Source organism: Fukomys damarensis, unplaced genomic scaffold (assembly GCF_012274545.1).
Source record: "Fukomys damarensis isolate Sample0158 unplaced genomic scaffold, DMR_v1.0_HiC HiC_scaffold_25, whole genome shotgun sequence".
NCBI classification, from domain to species: Eukaryota; Metazoa; Chordata; class Mammalia; order Rodentia; family Bathyergidae; genus Fukomys; species Fukomys damarensis.
Window position 1 is genome coordinate 27,899,961 of NW_022900937.1, and position 11,086 is coordinate 27,911,046.

An 11,086-nucleotide genomic window follows, 5' to 3' on the forward strand; every position below is an offset into this window, starting at 1 on the left:
AATTTTTACAAATGTAATTTAGTTGGTACTATATTTCTTAAAAGTATTCAGTATAAGTATTCAGTATTTATTGAAATATATATTTGTTTCTTTGGAAATAGGGTAGATGTTTGAGGATATAATTTGGAATCAGTTGACATTGTCATAAATGCATTTCATCCCAGTTTGACAGAAAGTTGTTATATATGTTTTCAGAAAATTTCTCCATTTTAAAAGCACTTAAGCTTGTTTGTCCGATTTAATTCACTTAACATTATGTTTTCAAGGTATTTTTGTTTTCCTATAAAGGTCTTGAATTTGTCCTTCTTTATAGTCAAGTAATATACCATTAAGTATAGACACAATAGTTTCTTCATCTGTTAATGAACATATTTGAGGACACATATTTCTCTGGCAAGTTAGGGTATCAGGAGGCCAAGGATAGGAAGAAAGGGATGTAAAAAGATATGATATCACATACCACTTCCCACAATGAATGCAATGCCTATGTGGCAAACATGAACTAAATAGTGTTAATAATATTAATGATGATGAAAAGGGGAACTCGAGCCAGAGGAATGGTGGTGAGTGAGAAAGAGAAGGGAAAACATAAAAATCGAAATGTTAAACACATTCCTGCTCCCTAGGGTTAATGTGAACATGTGCTTCAAGTATGAATTAAAAATCTTAATGTTTAAATACTTGAATATTTAGAGATAGTTCATACTTTTTTCTGCTTCCTAAGGAATTATCAGTAGATGTATTGAAAATAGTATGTAAAGATGCTTTTGGGTCTCTGGGAACTAATTTTCATGTTGCATGTTTCTTTAGTTTTGAATTCCACGAAAATATTCATCTTTGTCATAATCTCCCAAATAAATGTACTGACACTAACTCATTTAAGCAGGAATCCATTGCATGTACTTCCCTTGGTTAGCCATGGCAGTGATTACGTGATTTTGAGTGAGAGGAAGTAGGTCTACTCACGCAGCAGGACATGTGCATCTGTCAGGTTACCTTAGGAAATGGAAACATGCATTTTTTGGTATCTGGATCCCACCCTGGTGGTTGGTATACTGTACCACTCGCTAAAATATATTTATATATCCTGTCTTAGTGCATTGCAGTGGACCTAAGCAAAATACCTTAGGGTCATTCATTTTATGAAATATTTATTTATTTACAGTTGTGAAGCCTAGGAAATACAGTGTTTTTCGGTGGAACACTGTTGATATCTACTGTCTTTTCAAACATTTCATTCAGCTCTGATATTTAGCTGTTAACTTTTTGTCTAGTTGATCTGTTTGTGACAGGTGGAGTATTAATGTCTCTGACTATAATTATATTAGTGCTTGTCTGATTTTTCATATCCCTTAGTGTTTAATATATTTGGGTGTACAGTTATTTTGTACATATATATTCATGATTATCTCTTCCTCTTGGATTGTTTATTAACAAGTATGTAGTAGGCTTTCTGTGTCTCTTTTCATTAAGCTTGGTTTGAAATCCATTTTGTCTGCAAATAGAATAGCTATGCACAGCTTTTTTCCAGGTTCCTGTCACATGAAATATTGTTTTCCATCCATTAACTTTCAGTCTGTGGAATTCTTTTTGAGTTAAATTTGTTTCTTATATGCGCTTATTGTTGGATCTCCTTTCTTGATCCATTCTGCAGATCTGTTTCTTTTGATTGGTGAATTGAGACTTTTCACATTGATGATAATAATTGATATATATTGACTTGTCTTTGTCATTATTTTTCTGTTCTTGGTTCCCTTTCTCTGCCCTGTGTTCAGTTATGTATCTTGCCTGGTGAATTCATTCTATTGGATTATTGGAATGCATATATATTTTTGTCTGTTTCTAGAATATTCATCAGAACTTCCTGAATGTACATCAGATTCTTTTTCAATGGGTGGAAAGTTTTCTACTATTGCTGCTGTGAGCAGTTTTTTAATGTCCATTGTGTTGTCTTCTGGTTTTTCATTGATTGCAATATTTCTTATATTATTTTCCTTTGTGTCATGTTGCAGCTGTTGATTTTTCATGGTCCCTTGCTATTTTTAAGAAGTCCTTCATTTGCTCAACACCAAACAGCATTGTTTTTGAGATCTGATATTTTGTGTTCATGTTGGGTCATTCTGCATATGCTTTCAATAGAATTTTTAATCTCATGGGTATCCCATTTTATCTGTTTTACGGAAACATGTTTTATATATTTTGTCTGTTCTTTCCTATGTTGGGCGTTTATGGTTTCCCCAAGATACTGTTTTTTAATCTGTATCTACTCTAGATTCACTCATTATTTCCGTGATTATTGTCATCATCTCTTTAGCCAACTGTGTGATTATTTCTGATTTATTTACATCTAGGTTATTTATTCATTTGTTTTATTACTTCTACTTCCATTTTATAAAATTCAGGTGAGTAGCTTTTGATTTCTACCTCAATGTGCCCTGGGCTCATTTGGTTGAATTGGGTGTTTAGATTCCATCTTGCTGCTGTATTTTTTCATTTTCTGTTTTTTATTTGTTTTCTGCATTGAGCCTTGAAAGTTGCTTCTGGTGGGTAGTTTTATTACTAGTATCAAGACTTCTTTAAGTAATGGCTACTTTTCAGAACTGTTTTTTATATTTAGCTGGATTTTGGCTTTTGAGTCTTGTCCCAGTGTTCTACCTCTTCTGTTTTTTACAAGTGAGAGCTTACAGCCTGTTTGACCTAGCACTGTGTTCTATCATACTGGGCTGTTGTACTGTTTATGGCCCCCAGATTATCTAGGTATTTCATTGAAGAAGGATCAGTTTATCACATCAGCTTTGTCACCTTGGCTTTTTCCCATTAATTTTATTCGTACATTTCAAGCGAACAATACAGTTACATTTATCATTGGGATCTTGTACCTTTACGTGATATATCTTGGTTCTTGTTTTTTCTCCATACCCCTACCCTCCCTTTACCCCTTTCACACCTTCCCTATTTACAAAGACTTTGTTCCTTTTTTCATTTTTCTTTCCCTTATTTCCTTTCCCCTTCCCTTCCCACTTCCCCTTTAGCCATTTTCGTCCTATTTCACACTCTCAATTATACTATTTTAATTTTATTTACACTTATAGTTTTTTACACCAGAGAAACTATTTGGTATTTACTCAAGTGTGTCCTATTTATTTCACTTAAGAGTACAGCCTCAATGTACATCCATTTAACTATTAATTTTTCTAGTTTCTCATTCTTTATGGCTGAGTAGTACTTCATTTTATAGAAAAACCATATCTTCTTTATCCAGTCTCCATTTGATGGGCATTTGGGTTGTTTCCAAGTTTTAGCTATTACAAACTGTGCCACTATAAACATGGGTACACATATATCACTGTGGTATGATTCTTTTGGAAAGATGCCAGCAGAGGGATGGCTGGGTCAAATGGAACCTCTAATCCTAGTTCTTTGAGGTATCTCCATATTGATTTCCACAGTGGTTGTACCAGTATGCACTCCCACCAAGAAGGGTTCCTTTCTCCCCACAGCCCTGCCAGCATTTGTTATTGGTTGATTTCTTGATAGCAATCATTCTTTCTGGGATGAGGTAGGATCTCAGTGTTGTTTTCATCTGCTTTTCTTGAATGACCAGTGATGTTGAACATTTTTTCATATATTTATTTACTGCTTTAACTTTGAGAAATGTTTGTTCATTTCAAATGCCCATTTTTTAATCTGGTCGTTGTATTTAGGGGCTCTGATTTTTTTGAGTTATTTATATATTGTAGATTGTAGTCCTTTTTCTGAGGAGTAACTGGTAAATATTTTTCCCACATTGTAGGTTGTCTCTTTGCTTGACTGGTGATTTATCTTGCACTGCAATAAGTTTTTAATACAATGATATCCCAGTTGTTTCTTCTTTGTGCAAGTTCTTGTGCTGCTGAGGATTTGTTCATAAAGTCTTATGCCAATGTCTTTGAGAATTCTAGCTAATTTACTTTCCAGTAAGTTTAGCATTTCTGTTTTGATATTTAGATCTTTAATTCATTTGGATTTTAGTTTAGTGCATGGTGAAAGATAGGGATATAGTTTTAATCTTTGGCAGTCGAAAGCCAGTTTTGCCATACCCTTCCCTATGTTATTCCCTATTTATTAAAGAGGCTCTTTCCTACAGTGAGGATGGTTGGCTCTTTTATCAAGAATGAGGTAGCTGAGTTTGTCTGGTGGTGTTTCTGCATTTTCTGATATATTCCATTTATCTTTGGTTCTGTTTCTTTGCCAGTACCATGCTGTTTTATCACATTGGCTTTGTAGTATAGTTTCAAGTTGGGAATTGCGATACCCCCTGCCATTTCTCTCTTGTCTAGAGTGTTTTTTGCTATTCTAGGTCCCTTTTGTTTTCAAATGAATTTTTGGATTGTTTTCTCAAGTTCTGTGAAATATACTGTTGGGATTTCAATAGCGATTGTATTGAATGTATAGCATTTTTGGACAAATGGCCATTTTCACTATGTTTATTCTTCCTACGCAGGAGCAAGGGATATCTTTCCATCTTCTTACATACTCTCCTATCTCTTTTTTTTTAAAGAGTGCTGTAGTTTTGATTGTAGAGGTCTTTTGTCTCCTTCATTAGATTGATTCCTAGATATTTCATTATTTTGGATGTTATTGTGAAAGGAATTATTTCCCTAATTTCTCAGTGAGTCTGTTATTTGTGTACAAGAAAGCTATTGATTTTTGAGTGTTGACTTTGTATTCTGCTACTGTACTGAATCTGTCAATTTAGTCTAGCAGTCTTTTGGCAGAGTTTTTTGGATCTTCTATGTAGAATCATACCATCAGCGCCTTGGCTAACTTTGTATTAACCATATATATAGTATATATAGTAGTAACTATGGTATCAAACATAGACTGCACAAAGACAAACTGTAATAACTAATTCTTTGTCACATTTAACCCTACTCCATCTTGTGCCTTAATGCTATTTTGTACCTGTGCTTGAACAAAGTGCTTGTGCTTTGATAAAGCACTCAAAACCCCCATGTCCTGTTTGGCAGTAAACTTGATGCAGTTGCAAGATGTTTTGTAGCACACCTATGTGTGAAACTTCCTTGTGCACCCCCACACACTAACCTATGATGGTTCTGCTTCTGTAAGATTCCGCTTGATCTCCCCTGATCCCTCCTTAACGGAAAGCATGATTTAAAAGGAGAAATCTAACTGCTTCCCATTTCTGAGAGAACTTTCTGGGCACTAGTCCCGCCTCAGCTGCTGGCTATAATAAACAAACTCAAATGTGGCACTGAGTGTGGCGCATCTCTGATTTTCTAACTTGCTCATCCACAACAGCTGGAGGCCTCATCAAGATGGCCACTGTAGGTGAACTGACCTCGCTGTGATCCCTCTCATCTGCAATAGCAAACTATAAGGGAGGCATCCCCTGAGGCATTCCAGGGCCCCACAGTCTCACTGCTGACACTGAGGGGACTGCAGAGAAACCTGAGACACCCCCCAAATTTTCTGAAGCCCATCTGGTCTGCAGGTAAGGATCCTTCTGGTTGTGGTGGGGAACAGTAGTGATTGAAGGTGTTCTCTAGGCCCCTCCTAAGGTCAGGACGCTGACTGATTTGGCCCTCTGGCCTGATCTGGTCTGGTCTGGCTGCAAGTCAGCCAATCTGGTAAATCCCTGGGAATGAGTTTGAATTGTCTTTAACCTCTGAATGATTTCTGTATGAATGAATGAATGAATGATGGGTAAGGGGTAGTGTAAATAATACATTGTTTCATCTCTATCCCACAACAGGGGGACTCCCCCCTCAGAGTTACAGGATCTGAATGAGGTCATACTCTGGTTCCATGAATGCATCTAAGAAAGACCAAGCTCCTGCAACAAGATAAACACCCACTAAAGTCTTCATGGTCCTTAAAGTGGCTGAGAGGCCCATGGCCATTCAACTGACTGAGTGATTCCTCCCACAGAGGAACATCACCTCCCTTTGTCTTTCACAACATTGTTCAAGGGTGCAACAGTAAACACTAAGGCCTCTTTATGTCCAGATGCCCCTGTTGTCCCCAAACTCTTGGGCCTGTCTTCTCCGATTGCGGCTGACCTCCTGCCACTGGGACTCCCCTGACTGCTTCTTGCCTGTCTTATTCTCCCCAACACTGTCCCTTCTGTGCCTCATATGTCATATTTTTGGACAGATCTCATCTCACTGGCTCTGACAGGGCCAAATTATCTTCTGGGCCAATGTCCTCAGCATTCTTCCCTTGACCCAAGGCCTACTAATTGGCATAATGGAGGTGCTTTTCAGTTGTGAGATTGGCCCAACTTTGAATCTTGTCTTCTGGCCCATCTCTTCTATCACCTTTCTGTCTTTCCTGTGTCCTACCTTTGGCCAAGCACATGTGAATATTTAATTCAGTCAGTTCTTATACATCTGCTGTTTATTGACCCCCCCCATCTATTACATCTGTCAGTCCTTTCCCTCGGGTTTCTGACTCCTTAAAATGAGTTTTGAGGATATCCACTTAGCATTGGTAGCTTTGTTGTCCTAAGGGCATCTCTTTCCCTCCCTTTGAAAACTGGACCCTTGTTGACCTTGCATTTAAGGCCATCCTACAACCCTTACAGGAGAAAGCATTTTGGAGCTTCTTTACTAGTGGAAACATCAGTGGCTACTGAGCCTTTCATATCAATACAGGGGTCCCGGTACCTCCCTTTAACTCCAATTGGTGTACTGTTTGGCTCCTCTAACTGGTGATCAGGCCCCTTTTGATATCCTTTCTCACGCTTCTTTGTCTTTGTTTCTTTTTATTTGCTCTTGCAGCTCCTATTCTTGGGTATCTCCTGCCTGCCCTAAGTCTCTCTGCCATGGAATCATCATCTTTATGACCTGTTAAACCCCTGGTCTGCCTGCTTAGAAAATTTTCCTCAGGATTTTTGATGATTATGGAGTGAGTGTCAAAGGACAAACTTAGCACTTTTTGTGAGCTTGAGTGACCTTCTTTTGGTGTGGGCTGGCCCTCTGAGGGATCCCTTGATCTTGCCTTGGTTCAAGCAGTTTGGGAGGTTGTTACCGGGTCACCAGGACACCCTGATCAGTTTCCTTACATCGACTCCTGGTTTACTGTAGTGCAGCACTCACCTCTATGGCTAAAGGCCTGTGTTGCAAAGGCCTATTCAAAGCTACTTGTTTCCAAAAGCTGTTCTCCCCCTCGTAGGTGAACTCTGGAGAGACAGAAACCGGTTCTGCAGCAGACTTCCTAGATGCCTAGGAAGTCCTCCCCTGTCCATCTCCATATAACCTTGGTTCACCCCCTTCTCCTATCTGTCCTGACCTGTCTACCCCTGATCCCCTTGTTTTTACCTCTACTTCCATATGAGAACATCTCTTATCTTAACAGGAGGTCACTACCTAGAGAAGATGCAGTCCAGAGATTCTATTGCCTTTGATGGAGGACCTTCCTCCTGATGGGGTAGGACTGGTAACCTGCCCATTCCTAATATATGTTCCCTTTCCCACTTCTGACCTCTAAACTGGGAAACTCGGAATCCACCATTGTATGAGAAGGTCCAGCTTCTAATTAATCTTTAGGACTCATCTTCTGACCTGGGATGACTATCAGCAGTTGTTATTGACCCTGTTCACCAGTGAGGAGTAGGACAGATTAGGTATGAGGCTAGGAAGGTTTTACTGGGGGGAGCATTCAGAGGAGGAGGCCCACAAATTGCTGAAGGAAGAGTTTCCCTTGGTTCAGCCTGAATGAGATCCAGATTTTTCAGCCACAAGAACTTGTTGAACGGGATTCCAGCAGAAGCTCCAGAACCCACAAATCTGTCAAAAGCCACTGAAGTAATGCTGGGACCAGCAGACTCCCCTATTGCATTCCTGGAGAAACTCAGAGAGGTCTTCCAGGTTTGCACTCCATTCAACCCCTCTGCTCCAGAGAACAATAGAGCTATAAATTTGGCATGTGTTGCTCAGTCTGCACCTGATATTAGGAGAAAATTTCAAAAATTGCAGGGATTCCCAGGAATGAACACATCTCAGCTGTTAGAAGTACCACAAAAGGTGTTTGACAGTAGGGGTTCAGAAAAACAAAAATTGGTCATAGCCATGGCTGAGCAGTTGACAAAGAAACAAGCAAAGATCTTGGAAGCACCCATCAGAGGGGACCCCATGGGAGCCAACCCTGGGCAGCCCAAAGGGTAGGTGCCTAGAAAGCCAGGAGGTCACCTGCCACTGGGCAGAAATCAGGGTGCCTATTGCAAGGAGGAAGTGCACTGGAAAAATGAATGCCCCCATAGGCCCTCTGCCAAGGTACTACCCCTCCCCACACCTGGGGGAAAAGAAGATTCAGAATGAGGGGGCTAGGGCTCCTAAATGTTGAAGTAGGGGACCGATGGGTCCATTTCCTGGTGTATACTGAGTGTGATGCCAACTCCAGCTACATAATGAGTTTGAGGCCATCTTGAACTACATAGTGAGACCCTATCTCAAAAATAAATAAGTAAATAAATAGAAACTAATAACAGTTCTCCAGCCAATAATAATCTTATGATACAAAGCACAGATGTTTCATAAAAGACCTTTCAAAGGTCTTTGAATTTCTAGTATCCTAGTTCCTAAATTAAGAGTCTAATTGATGTAATATTCTGAGTGTTTTCATAGCTCCTGTGGTATGACAGGCTCTCCAGAATAGCCATAGTAAATTTGTCCCTAGAGCTTACCCACAATATCACCATATTCAACATAACACAGTTTCAAATCAACAACAAACAGGGATGTGATCTATCCTCCAAAAGATTAAATCTTCACCATTTTAAAGGGAGAGTTACTAATAAATGCTTAAGACTTAACTAGAAAAATACATAGATGGGGCCCTAGTGCTGTGAGAGGATCAAGAATTTGTTCTAAAAAGTTAAACAATATGTAACTCTGTAGGCACAGAGTATCTTGTGACACATTCCAAATGGAATGGTGAAGGAACCAACAATACACAGGATGAAGTGGACAATTCACATTCAATTAGCTGTTTTCTATACGTTTGCCATACAAATTTTTTCTTCTTTAATAAGCACAGAAAAAGGGTACTTCTGCCTAAATACAAAGACTTAATTCAAGTATATTTATGTCATAACTCATCAATATTTCCATAAAGCAGATGAAAATCTGTACTGGGGAGCATAGCCTTAAGCCCAGTGACTTGAAGCTGTGATGTACATTGACCCTAAAGACTAAGGGTCATGGCCATCCTCTTGGGCCCTCCTGGGCTGCAGATCTCATTGGCATGTTGTCTTCATCAATTCAGAACATGACTAGAAAGAGTGGTGACAGCGACAAGCTGCAGAGCAGTAGAAAGTAGGTGACATGTGTAAAATGTATGGGGAGCTTTGTCCTTTCAGAGCTGCTTACTGGATACCATGGGAAGTGGTTTTCATATGTAAAGATTTGCTGGAGTCACACTGAAACGTTCATATGAAGAAAATCTATGATGAACACTCATGGAGTCAACACATTTATATAGCCTTCTGAAGAAAAAATTGATTCATTTGGCAGTTTATTTTGTTCAGACACCTTCTGTAAATTTTACTAATTCTTTTGTTGTAGGCACTAAATATCTGACATACAGGACTTAAAAAATAAAAATAAAAGTCTCATGTTTTCAGAGACTAAACTCAGTTGTTATTTGACCCTAGCAGAGAAATATCAAAAAGGAAGCAAACGAAGAAAGAAAGGTTAAGTGCTACATAAGAACCAGGAAGCATTGAGCAAAACAGGTGACAGAGAGGAAGGAGGAGGAAGAAGATAAGGTCCCTAATGTCACACCTCCATGATTTGACCAGAATTGACCAGCAGTGTACTTTACTAATACTCTACACACTGCTCACGTCAAATAAAGTATTAAGAGTGACGCATGACTCTGGGTAAAGTTTTCCTTCTAGCAATATGAATGTGTTGAAAGATGGAGTTGCATCTTTTGAGGACAGAACTGCAGGGCACAGGGAGCTTACAGTTTGAAGTCCTTAGTTTTCCCTCCCTGAACACCAGAAAGCTTGTTTAGTCAGCAGTCATATTGTCCATGATGCCAACGACCTTATTCTTAATTTCTCACTTTTCATCAGAGAAGGGCCTCCCTGTCTTCCTTTGGGTCCTGGTCTTCCCTGGATTCTTGACGCTCTCTCACAGTGATTTCTCCATGGTGAATTAACTCTGGAACTGGCTTAGAAGGCTGGTAACCCCATTTGGAAGAGCAACACGCAGGAAGATCTCACTGAGTCCATTAAGAATACTGGAGTAGCCTGGCATGGTGGTGCACTCCTGTAAACTAAGCAGTGGGAAGACTGGAGCAGGACGATCACAGTGAGCTCAAGACCAGTCTGAGCTATAGTGAATTCAAGAACAGACCATATTACATAGAAAGAAACTATCTTTAAAAAACAATAAAAAGACAGAAGCAGCTCTGCACTGCAAGGGGTACACGCTTTCTTAAATTCAGGCTAGGATAGGTCAGCATCCTGAGACTGGTCAAGAAGTGTCACGATTACACCGCCCCATTTGAGTCGCACTCACTCTGGCAAGGATTGGTTTCTGTTGTCACTGTCAGCTCTGAGGGGCGGGCAGTGGAACAGGAGCCAATCAGTGGCTGTCTTAACTGTCCAATCAGGTGGCCCAGGAGGGTGGGCTGTGTTTCCTTGTTCCAAAGCCCGGATCTTGAGATCAGTGGTGAGAGCCGCCCCTGGGCAGGCCTTCCTGCTTTAGGGTTTCTACTGGCTGCAGGCTGTGGGAAGCACCCGGGAAGACCCTCCAGCGACAATGGTGAGGTTATAGGAACGGGTGCTCTGACACGGGGCGGGACAGGCGGGGGCGAGGCCTGGGCGGAATCGGTGGGGAGAGCAATGGCGCCGGCCCCTCCCCGCTGCTCGCGTCAGAGCTCCTCCTGGTCTCCGCGCTGTGGACACTCTGTCCCTCCGCCTTGCCTCAGAGAGGTCTACACGGTGTGCCCAGCACCCTGTCTGTCCACAGCCACCCCGCCAGCCTGGAGGGCGGTGTCGGGCAGCCGCAGCTGCGTCTCCACCTGTGCGCGGAGAGGGAATTGTGGGGAGACGCTGCTTCCGGTGGGGAGTCCA

At 40.6% G+C, this 11,086-nt stretch overlaps 1 protein-coding gene and 1 long non-coding RNA gene across 4 annotated transcripts in view; both read left to right on the forward strand.

The window, feature by feature from the left end:
* LOC104865498 (zinc finger protein 14) overlaps positions 1 to 11,086 on the forward strand; it is a 67,348-nt gene that overhangs the window by 22,506 nt on the left and 33,756 nt on the right. The gene's annotated exons all lie outside the window — the stretch shown is intronic.
* LOC104865496 overlaps positions 10,151 to 11,086 on the forward strand; it is a 16,599-nt gene continuing 15,663 nt past the window's right edge. For 2 of the 3 annotated variants that reach the window (XR_781170.1, XR_002025513.1), the window contains exon 1: positions 10,151 to 10,775. This is a non-coding gene — a long non-coding RNA (uncharacterized LOC104865496). The remainder of the gene's footprint in view (positions 10,776 to 11,086) is intronic. The other variant, XR_004514308.1, reaches the window with a different exon arrangement.